Genomic DNA, 12238 nt, shown 5'->3' with positions numbered 1-12238 from the left:
AAAATCTATTAGGAAAACATTCTGCATCCCCACTTTGAAGAGCGGTGTCTGGGGTCTGAAGTGCTAGCAAGCGGCCATCTAAGATGCGTCAATGAGTCTCAACCCGCCTGGATCAAAGGAGAATGAAGAACACCAAGAACACAAGATAATAACGAGCCCAAGAGACAGAAAGGGCTACATGAACCAGAGACTACACCATCCTGAGACCAGAAGAACTAGATGGTGCCTGGCCACAACCAATGACTGCCCTGACAGGGAGCACAACAGAGAACCGCTGAGGGAGCAGGAGATCAGTGGGATGCAGACCCCAAATTCTCATAAAAAGATCAGACTTAATGGTCTGACTGAGGCTAGAAGGACCCTGGTGATCATGGTCCCCAGACCTTCTGTTGGCCCACGACAGGAACCACCCCCGAAGCCAACTCATCAGACATGGATTGGACTGGACACTGGGTTGGAGAGGGATGCTGGTGAGGCGTGAGCTACTTGGTTCAGGTGGACACTTGAGACAATGTTGGCATCTCCTGCCTCGAGGGGAGATGGGAGGGTAGAGGGGCTTAGAAGCTGGCAAAAGGGTCACGAAAAGAGAGAGTGGAAGGAGGGAGTGGGTTGTCTTACGGGGGGGGAGAGTAATTGGGAATATGTAGCAAGTTGTATATAAGTTTTTATGTGAGAGACTGACTTGATTTGTAAACTTCAACTTGAAGCACAATAAAAATTATTAAAAAAAAAAAATGTTCAGTGATGGTGGCCAGACACCATCCAGTTCTTCTCATCTAATGGCAAAGTAGGCAGCTCTTGGACCTTGTATGACTGATTGGAAGCTTTTAAGACTATAGGCACTATTCAGTGAACTTGGGTGTACCACAGAAGGACTAACCACGTTATCAGGCCAATTAACTGAGATGTCCCATGAAACCATGACCCTAAACCTCCAAACCAAGGAACTAAATCTCATGAGGTATATGGTTGTACCTAACCAGCTCCAGCAGCTATACTTTTTTTTTTTTCTGGTCATTGTTGTAAATATATCTATCACTCAATTTTTGCCAATTCTGCTTTTAACATGTGTACAACTTATTGACAATTGCATTAATAGCTTGTGCAACCCGACTGTTGATGCAAAAATTTTTGACAAAATTTTAGCAAGTAAAATTATGACTAAACAAGTGTCTTAGGCAGTGTTCTCTAGGGAAGCTTTGTACCAATAAAACTTACAAATATATACAGAGAGAGATTTATATCAATTCACGTAGCCACAGGGGCTGATGAATCCAAGACTGGCAGGACAGAGAGCAGGGCTCTTGCTCACAGGCTACAAAGATCAACAAATCCCAATATCGCCAGACAAGACAGCAGGAAAGCAGCTAGCTCAAGTCCAGGGAACCAAGGTCAAAAGAACAGGTGCCAGCTGCAGGATACAAAGCAAGCAAAAGCCCACGAGCTCCACCAGAATGTCCACTTACATTCTATGCAGGGCACAGGCCAAATGAATCTCCCTTTCAACTGACTGGGTACTCACAACAGATCCTATCAGAGGTGATCACATTATATCAAATCTCATTATGGAAATGATCACAACATCATACAGCTGCCAAACCACTGAGAATCATGGCCTAGCCTAGTTGACACACAGCCTTAACCATCAAGACAAGGTTTATTGCAGAAATGCCGGTTGTTTTAACATTTGAAAATAAGCACTCATCATGCCTGCTGGTGGAGGACTGGAGGCTGGAGGAAGAACAAATACCCTCTTCAGAGATTATCAGCCCAAGAATTGTTTGGCTGTCAGACCAGTCTCACTGAAAGGCATTTTCAAGGAAACGCAGAAAGCATGGGGTATTAGAAGCATATCACAATATTGAAAAAGCCAAGTAGGTAACGTAAATGTGTAGAATAAGGGCAGACAGTAGAAATACTGGGTCCTGGGACTGAATTCGAAAATGCCTACCCTGCCTAAAGATTTCTAGAATCCAGGCTGAAAACAAAACAGCACAAAAAACTTCTCCAGTCAAACAGCATGCATTCAGAGTAGATGAGTAGATCTAACCATGAGCAACTAGTTTGTGGCCCTTAGTTGAAAGTGGCCACCGACCCATCTCTGCAGGTAGTCATCTCCCTGAGGAGGCAAAGGCTGGAACAAAGGGCAGCTTTGGAAAACCAGGCCTGGGAGAGGCCTCCAGAGGTGAGGCTCATTCCTCCTCCTCCATAGGAGTGTTTACAAACTCTTCTCATGCACACAGCCTGGAGGCATCACTTTCTTGTTCCCACACTGTCATTTAAAGATACTGCTGCTTCGGTCTTTTCCTGTCACATCAGCCTTGGTCCCCTTCCTGCACCTCTGATTACCAATCACCCATTACTTATAACATCAAAGCTCTCCATTTCCAAGCTTTAACCTGACTCTGCCTGCCCTAACCTCTTGTGTACTTCTCAGGTAACTTTCTAGTACAGGTGAAGGAGCTCGTGGAGGGTCCTCTGCCCTGGCTACTCTTTCTTATAAGGTGCCCTGTGTGCTTAAACACTCAGTTTCTGGGGAGTTTCAGACTGTTGTAACAGAGAGAGCTGAGTCATCAGGCTGCTGTACAGTGTGGACAGTGGAGAGAGAAGGGGAGTGCAGACACTGCCTGTGGCCTGGCCATGGCATCTTTAGTTGCAAGCTCTGAAACCCTCAGAGATAACCCGATGCCCTCATCTACAGACTGAATCACCACATAAACTTCCCTAGGACAGCTACAGGGCTTTGATACCACACCTGCTTTATGACACGGGAGGCCTTTGTGATGCGGTCGATGACTATGAGGTGGAGATGACAAGGCTTAGCGCTGAGAATCATTAGGCGCCAGTATCCTGGATGCCTAGATAAAGGGAGGACTGGTTTCCTCATGCTAATGAGGCGAGACCATGTTGTGCCCTACTTTCATTTGGTGGCACGCTGGATATCCCTTATATAAATATGCCTCTGTTTTCTGCCTTATAATAAATATTTGGCAAATGAAAAAGAAATACCATGGATTCAGACTGGAATCTAACAGGAGTGCCCATAAGGTAGGGAAACAGTCTGAACACTATTGATCAGTTAAGTCTCAGACAAGAAGCTTTTAAACCCCCAGTTTCTCTCCTTTTCCCCCACCTGAGAGTTTTTTTTTTTTTTAAATCAAACCTTCAGTTATTCTTGTATAGTCACTTACTTCTTAGAACCTAGAACAATTCCTTGCCAACCCTCCATGTAATGTACTCTAATTGAAAAGCCAGGGACATTAGCTGACTTGGGTTGAGGGGTCAAAGATATAATGTCTACCTTACCGGACCTCCCAGTTTGGGTGATTTTTCTAGTTGGTAGCTCTTTAAGACCTTTGTAAGCTGAAGCTTTTGGCTACTGGAACCATTCACCCTTTAATCTGTTCCACTCTTCCGCCTGTGTCATCCTAAGCTGCCCAAAGAACTTCTCCTAGAAATGGGGTATAAGGCATGGAGTCTGGAGGAGCCTAGAAGTGAGTCAAATAAGCAGAAAAGAGAAATGTTGGGGTAAAAAAGGGGGACTAAGGAAAGGAAATGTAGGAGAAGTATAAAATATAGAAAGATATATAAAAGGGATTAGAAAATGTTTATTGGTTTTATCCCATTTTGGGCATGAAAAGAAATTTGTGTCAAAGCTTCACATTCTAACCTTTTTTGTCTTCAAGCAACATCAAAGGGTCAGCCAAAGGGCCAGAGATGCTCCATCAAGAGGTAAGGTCCCAATCTCTCCTCTGATTCCCCTTCACCGTGAGCGAGGTTCTCATGGATACTAACCCTAACCCTTGGTGCCAGGAGCGAGCTACTCTAACCACTAAAGGCTGAAGTTCCCCAAATTGAGAATTTCTAATAGAAACTTCCTTGGATGGGAAATCAGAGCCTGGACATGTCCAGATTTCTCTACCTTAACCTACTGGGAATGAGGAAATAGGACAGAGGTCCCTAACTGTGTTATTTACTAGTTTTTATGACACTGTGGAAGTCATTCCATGTCTCATCCTTATTATCCATAAAATGGGCATAACACTGATGATCCTGCTGCACTCACACTGTGATTGTGAACATCAAATGAGATTAGGAATGAGATGCACAGTACAAATGTTTAAGTTATACACAGACATGCCTTGGAGCCTGACTCTTGAAGCCTTTAGTCTCCTTTACTGAGAGTCAAAGTCCTCACTACTAGCTTCCTATAGAATGCCCCTACCCTCTCCTGTCCATGTAACACTGTTTCCTGGTTTTTCAGCTAGGAGACCTTCCAAGGAAGAAGCTGAAAAGCTCCAAGAGGGTCTCGCTGTCCCAAAAAGGTGATCTCTTGCTCTCTGTTCTTTGTTGTCTCCCAAGTCCCAGCCTGGGCTGTGATGATTTCTCAGTTTGGCCAGGGACAAGGAAGAGGAGAGGGACAACGCATGGGAGGGAACCATACATGAATGAGGCTGGTTCACTGGTTGAGAGATGCCAAGACAGAAGTGATCAGACATCACAGGAGAGAACCGTCTCCCAATCTGCTCTGTGCTAGAGTCACATTATTACTGGACTTCAGGTCTGACTAGTATGTAATTTATAAAAGATTCTACATGAAGTGGAACTCAGCAAGGAGACAAGTTGACAAGTTATTCGGCCTAGAGTCTGGATTTTGCATAATTAAGTCATCACTGTCATATTCCTTTTGCTTCTACAACCTTTCAAAGGCAGATCCCTCTGAGTCTGGCTTGGCCTGGAAACATAGGGAGGTCACTCACTAGGACAGTCTTCAGACAGAAGCCTGTCATCTTATCCTCCTAATAAGATCTCCAGAGGACAGGACTAGTCCCCAAGAGATGGTGTATATAGCATCAGGGACAATACACAGTCCCTAGAATACAGTGTTCCCACAAAGATGTCATTATCCACAAATATGGTTAACAGACATTGTTTTCATAGCCCCAAATGAGACTGACTCTAGGTTATACTTGGTGATGTGCCTGGTGATGGCCATTCTGCTAACTACCTGACATCCTCACCTGCTTTGTTCCCTTCTAGTTCAGCTTCTCAACAGAGTTCAGCAGAGAATTCACCCTACCTCCCAGTCCTATCTGAGGGCCCTGCCCACCCAGCAGCTGTCTGAGACCTTGCCCGACAAGACCAAGAGCCTCAGCTCAGCCAGGCCTAACAAGCAAAGTGGTAGATTCCCAGGGGTAGGCCCAGGGCTTACAGGCCTAGGGGAAAAGAAAGGCCAATCCCCCAGACCACACTCTTCCAAGGAGGCAGATGACACTGCATCAGTAACGGTTGCCATGCGTCCCTTTCCAGGCAGGCCTGGCTTCCTCAAGAAGGACGTGTGTTGCAGCTCCTATATGCAGACCTCTACACGGCTCTGGACATTCAACAATTGGTGACAGGTAAAAACACCCTGATCACCCCTACTTCGGCAGGGACCTCACAACACTCTTCTTGCCTAGAAATTCTGTCCATCTCTGCAGTGTCTAAGCTGAGTCTGCAACTGCGTTCCAAGAACTCCAGAGAACTTTTACCGGCATCCGTAACCTCCACACTGTTACAATTAACGGATCAGAAATCCTTAACCCAGACGGCTGCCCCGTCAACCAGTGTGGTGATTATCCAAGATCACTGGGATCAACACCTGCAGCTAGGGAAGGGATTTCAACTGCCAGATGTGCCCAGGAACCCAGGAACTATACCTTCTTTAAGCCTTGAGAAGACCAGAGTTCCTGTGAACCAGGAAGAGAGGATGTATAGCAACCACAAATTTTTCCATGGGAACCAAGGCCAGCAGCCCTTGAGATCCCATGTCTCTCTGCTGTTCCTGACCACAGACTTCACGAATCTGACACATGCTATAGCCAAGCATACGGTCACTATCTTCCCTGCCCACCTCCCATTACTCAGTCCTGAACTTCTCAGGTTTCTTGAGGTCCATGTAAAAAAATGGATGCATTTCCAGAGGTGGGGACTCCTCAGACATATGGAAGAGTCCCTGAGGCAGCTTATGCCACACACTCCAGTAACTTTCACCAAGAATGATAATTTGAATGCTTGTGTTGAAACAACTGGGACCATTTCCCACAAGACTTGGGGTTCCTGTATGCTCAGCCAGCCTACTCAGGTCTTCTGGCTTTTTAAATGGTCCATCAGGGACCAAGAACAAAACTGCCACTGCCAGAAAACCCCAAACCCTCTGACTCTGGCCTTGCCCTCTCCAGCTCTTAAAGTTCTAAATAGCCTCTATCTACAGCCTGAGAGACAGGGGGAAGACTCAGGTGATCGTCTGAAGCAGAAGCACAGCCAGCTATTCTGCAGCTTCTCTTGTCTAACCAGTGAGTCTCTGCTTGTCACTGACATTGAGTTTCAAGGGATTTCCACAAACAGGTACATACCCCAATTTCCCTTGAATGTTCCTTTTTTCTCCAATGAGCACTTCTTCCTCCCGCTCTTGCCAAATAATCCACCCCGGTCAGCTTCACCTTCTTCCACATCTGTCCCAAATTTGGTGTCTCCAACTGACCATCAACGAAATCAGATCAATATCCCATTTCGGGCTCTGGCCAAGTTCAAAGTGTTGGAGTGGAACCTGCTGCAGAGGCAGCTCCAGGTTAGGTGGGAATTGCCAGCTGCTTTGGAGAGATCTCAGTATGCCCAGAGTCTCATGCAAATTAAGCCCGGTGAAACAGCCCAGTCTCCAGAGACCCTGGGATCTTCCTGGTCCAGGAAGCCCATCTCACTCCTCAGGGGGGAACTACCCTTCTTCCCGGACCATGCCCAGAGGCTGCTGGAGTTCCACCTCCAAAAGCAGTTAATTCCCCAGCACGGTGGCATGTCTCAGAGGATCAAGCAGTCCACTGCATTGCTCCTGTCCCCTGCTTACCAACAGCCTCTGCCCTCGAGCAGTAAAGCCTTGGACAATGTAAATGTCCCCTGGTCTGCAGCCTCAGAGGTCAGTGGAGTTAGTGACATGACCTCACTCACATTGGCCCCAGTGTCAGACTCCATGCCACACTTGCTCACCCAGACCAAAGCAATACTGCAGAACCACATCGATTCCAAATGTTGGCAGACCCTCCAGGGCACTGTCATTGCCCATATATTTATCTGCCAGGACTGCGGAATTCCGGGGAGTATGGAGGTAGCTCAGTACCCCTGTACTCCAGAAAACAAGCTCTTAGAGCTGCAGGCAGCAACTGATCCTGAGATACATCAGAAAGTTATGCCCTCACAGACCTCACCAGGTGTTGTCATTGACCACATTAAGCTGTCCAGATCCCTGCCCAAGGGACCCATGGAGAAGCGGGAACTAATTTACAGGAAAAACATCTAGCCTTCCTATCAGGGCTGCCTGATCTCTATTATTTGGCTCCCTCCAAGGCCACGGGCCTGCCAATCACTAGCCAATCTGAAGTCGCAGAGATAATGCCTGAGCCTGTTGAAATCATACCAGAGCCTCTGACTGAGATGATCTCCTACAAAGAACAATGCAGAAGTCCTGGGCCAGGTCTTCAAGACGACGAGACTGGTGCAGACGGTGCACAGGAGTTCCTTGCTGAAGTGCAGGAGGAACAAACAAAGGAGATGGTGCATCTAGAAAGTCAAACAGATGCTGCTATTCTAAAGGCACTCAAAACACCCACCTTGACCAAACTAAATTTCCATCTGAGTAAAAAGGTCCTAGAGATACAGATGGGAATTCCCAGAAAAGCAAGGGAGTCTCAGAACCAAACTGTAGTAGTGTCAGAGAAATTACCCACACAGGAGGCATCTGGGAGTCTAAACAGTGAAGGGAAAACATGGCTCCAGAAACTTCACATCCCACCAAACAGTCCATATGCCCCAGATCCAGAAATGATCTGCCTCAGAAAACAGCTGATTTTTGAGCTAAAGACAGTACAGCAGAGGAAGAAACAAGGCAGTTCCAGAGCAGGGCCCCATGGTTCTACCCACCAGGTCTCCAAGATCGCACATCTCAGCAGGGACACGGCAGATGTCCAGGAGCTTTGTGCTCAGCTAGAAACCAGAGTGAACAGCTCCAGCCTGGAAGAGGCCTGCTGCCCTGAGTCCCCAGACCCCGGCCCGACCAAGGACTCAGCCCAAGTACCCACACTGGCAGAGACAGATTCTTATATTACAAAGGCACTCAAAACATCCATCTTGACCAAACTAAACTTCCATGTGAGAAAAAAGATCCTAGAAATACAGTTGGGAATTCCCATAAAAGTAAGGGCATCCCAGAACCAATTTGTAGCAGTCTTAGAGAACTTACCCACACAGGAGGTGCTTGGGATTCTAAACAACCAAGGGAAAACATCCCTCCAGGAATTCCTCATCCCAACAGACAGTCCACATGCCCCAGAACACGAATTAATCTGCCTCAGAAAACAGCTAATTGTTGAGCTAAAGGCAGTACAGCAGAGAAAGAAACAAGCTAGTTCCAGAGCAGGGCCCCATGGTTCTGCCCACTGGGTCTCCAAGATCTCACAACTCAGGGAGGATACCGCAGATGCCCAGGAGCTTTGTGCTCAGCTAGAAGCCAGAGTGAACAGCCCCAGCCTGGAAGAGGCCTGGTGCCCTGAGTCTCAAGGCATCAGCAAGACCAACAACTCAGCCCAAGTACCCACAATGGCAGTGAAGAAAGAGTACCCACGGAAACCGAAACCACAAGGGGACACTACAGAATGGAATCCAGGGTTTGGGCTGCCCTCACCCACAGAAAACAGACCCCCTGCTGAAGACCAGAAGCCAGCAGGGTTATCTGTGAACAGGACACCCCGAGGTCCCTGGCAAAGGAGTCAGAGCTTTGATATTACAGCCTCCTGTCAGCAGAGTCCTCAGTACTGTCCTCAGTTTAAGCTCCCAAAACTACCTCCAGGGGCTCCTGAGGGGGAAGACTCTGAGAAGAATGATATGGAGGACAGTCTAAGCAACCTGAATGTCATTGCAGAACCAGGCAGGATTCCTGGGACTGCCCAGCCTGTGGTGCCCCAGGCTTCACAGGGCCGGTCTTCGCTGGGCCCACTAATTCAGGGTAAGTCTCTGCAGGACAAACCTTTGTGGAATGAGACCCCAGAGGAGGGAATGAGACTAGCCCATACTCAAAAGAGCCCTGGCCTTCCAGAACCTGGCTTAAGAAATAAGGTGAAGTGCATTTTTAGCTGTATTCATTCCAAGACAGTAGATGAGAAATCCATGTTTTCCTCAGAGGAGAAAGTGACCAAAACACGAAAAAATCGTCTTAAGAAGAGCCTGGCCCCAGCCAAAGGCCTGTGGGACAAGCTAAGACAGAGAAGACAACAAAGGATCCAAAGCCCAATTTCTCCCCACTGAGAAACAGGTGAGCCTGGCCTTCTCGGATGGCCTGGAGGCCCCGGACAATCAGCTCTGGCACTACTCTCATCATCTTTGCTCTGGCTCTATGCTGAGCCACTTCCACAGCTGCCTGGCACCATCCTCGAGAGGTTTGTGCCACCCAACCTGAGAACCCACCATACGTCCCAACCCTTACTTCAGAGAAAAACACTGCTTTCTTCAAGAAGACCCAGTTCATTAAAATAGTCTGTAGGGTATCAAATCCCTGTATTGTCATTTTCTTTAATGTACAGGTTGTGCAAATCATAGCCCAAATATATCCCTAGGCAAAAATACATGCCTGCTTGTTCCTTCTTGTCTCCTTATGATATGTTAAAGGTTAAGCGGGAGGTATACACTCTTTTCTATTAGAGAATACCCTTCAACTCACAGTTCAGATGTGTTAGCATTCCACATAACTCCTCCTAGCCCTATCCTGGACTGTGGATAAAGGGACTTGAGTAGAGAAGGCAAGGCCCTTGTCTAAAGTACACTGAGGGTAAAGGTCAGGGTAGAGTTCAGTCATAGCTTCGCATGATGATCTTGAACCCCATGACAACAGTACTGACAAGAAGGAGTGGTCTGGAAATCAATGCATTGTTTGCCCACCCATAGGCAAAAATGATTAATTGATGACTGATACTTTTTTTTGTTTTTTTTGATACATACATACACCTGCAATCTGGAAGGTTTTTAGGGGAGTGCCACAGTGCTCCATCCTTGAAGATGTGCTTTTGTGATTCGAAAAAGCAGTTTGTATGACAGAGGTCAAAACCAGAATACAGACTCTCCCCTCTCTGCTCCCTGGTTGGTACTAACAAGATCTTTCAAACAATCTGGGAGCCTGCTGTGGCCCTGTTGCCTGTTTCCCATCTCCAGTGCCTCTCAGCTACATGGAAGGAATGCCTCCTAGAATGAAGATCAGAATAGAAGGTAGAGAGGTTTGTCCCCCAGCCCTAAGACTGGCAGGGAAGGAAGCCAGTAGGGAAAGAATGTAAATGGTAGTATGAATACCTGGGACAGCAGGCCATGCTCCTGACCAGGGCACGATAATGGAGAAAAGCTGGGTTTTTCAGCATTAAAAAAAGTCCAGAGCCAGAAAGTCAACCCACAGCCTAAGTGCTCTTGGTGGAGGGAGGTAAGCAAACTCTGGGATTTACGAGCCTGAGAAAGAACATGGGCCTAGCGATGCAGAAAGAGGGCAGATGTGGCATCCTAGCCTTCAGTGACCAGTGAGGTTTGGGGCCAGGAAGAAAGAACTGGGAAACAAAAAGACAAAGAGGTTGCCCTGAGCATGTGGGATAGACTACTATTTTGGCCACCACCTAGTAGCCTTCAAAAGGTACCATCCCTGCGTCCTCCTCTGACCTACCACAGAGAAGCCAAGAGCTGGAGAAACAGCAGGAAATGTGGCTTCTTGATGATATGGTACAGGGGACTGTGGGATACCCCTGCCTCACTGGTTCCTAAGGAAAGCCAGGATCACTCACCATCCCATCAAACCAGGAGGAGGGAGTGGCTGGACTCACTTCCTCTATAGGATTCTACTGCTTAGCACAAGGTGTCCACTGAGAGGATGCAGAAAAACCAGGATGGGAAGAAGCATGGATGTATCCCTGTTGAGAATGGTGATTCTGTGCCTAAAGCATGGGGACCCAACCCCTATTGTGGCCACCAGAGGAGGCAGGCACAAGCCCTATGCCTGCCATGCCAACATTTTCTACATGTTTTACTAATGCATCCCCGAAGGAGATCAAAGGAGGTCTTGTGGCAGGCACATCCTCCCTGCCTGGTGGGAGCTGGACAGAGAGCCATGGAACAGAAAGAGAAACAGAGGAAGGCAAGTGTGAAGGGAAGTGACTCAAAAGGGTCAAAACAGTGTCAGGTGGGGAGCAAGGGTTAGTGTGCACACATCCTGACATACGGTGGAGCAGGTCCTTCCCGTGGTCTCTGCAGGCTCCCACCTGCCCCACCCCAGCATGGGCTCATGCTGCTGTGCCAAAGGGCTGGGCCAGTGAGATGAGCTGGAACCAATACCTGCAGGATTATGAGTTCTCAGCAAAATCAAGAGCTGAGAAGAGACAGAGTGAGAGCCCGTGAACTCATGGAGGATGTTGTTGAGGGGAGGTAGCTTTGCTCATCATATCCCACAACCCTAGCACAGCCCCTACCTTTCTCCTCCCCCCAGAGCTTGAGAGAGTTAAAATAAGAGCAAAATAAATGCTTCAGGGCAGGGCACAAACTCCAAAAATGTAATATACCCCAGAAGTGGTGGTAGATGCTTGGAATACATCACTGCTTGCTCGGGATCTTTGGAGTTCACCTCTGGACCTTTGACGTAACATGTCATTGTGAACAGCCCTGACCTTCTACAGCCCTTCCTTTGGGCTTTCTGGGGGTCTGGGTGAGTACTTGAGAATTCTATAAACGTAACTTAGGGTACTGAGTAATAGCAGTAAGAGAAGTATGTCTTCTCCAAACATCATTCTGCCTGTGAATCATTGAGTCCTTGAGGACAGGGACCATGCCTGACTCATTTTGTACATGCTCACCCTGTCCCATCCAGGGAAGTCCAAAAACACACTGAGCACAGGGGTGAGAGGGTAAGACCCCACTGAGATGCTATTTTCTGCACCACGAGAGAGGTCGCTGGGCCTGTGCTGTTTTACTGGCCATCAAGCCCTAATGCTCTACCTGTGCTCAGGGGCCTATGGCATTAGCCAGGGCTATCATGAAAGAAAGGTCAAGAAGGTTCCTGTGTCCACCGTAGGGATAGGAAAGGAGGACAGGCAATCTTGAGCTAGAGTAGAAAAATGGAGAAAGGGCACCATGCAGACAGGTAAGGTGCTGGGAGACAGAACCGAATCCCTGACACACCTGGCTG

The sequence above is a fragment of the Elephas maximus genome, chromosome 17, assembly GCF_024166365.1.
Source record: "Elephas maximus indicus isolate mEleMax1 chromosome 17, mEleMax1 primary haplotype, whole genome shotgun sequence".
Classification (NCBI taxonomy): Eukaryota; Metazoa; Chordata; class Mammalia; order Proboscidea; family Elephantidae; genus Elephas; species Elephas maximus.
Note: the sequence above shows the minus strand (reverse complement) of the source record.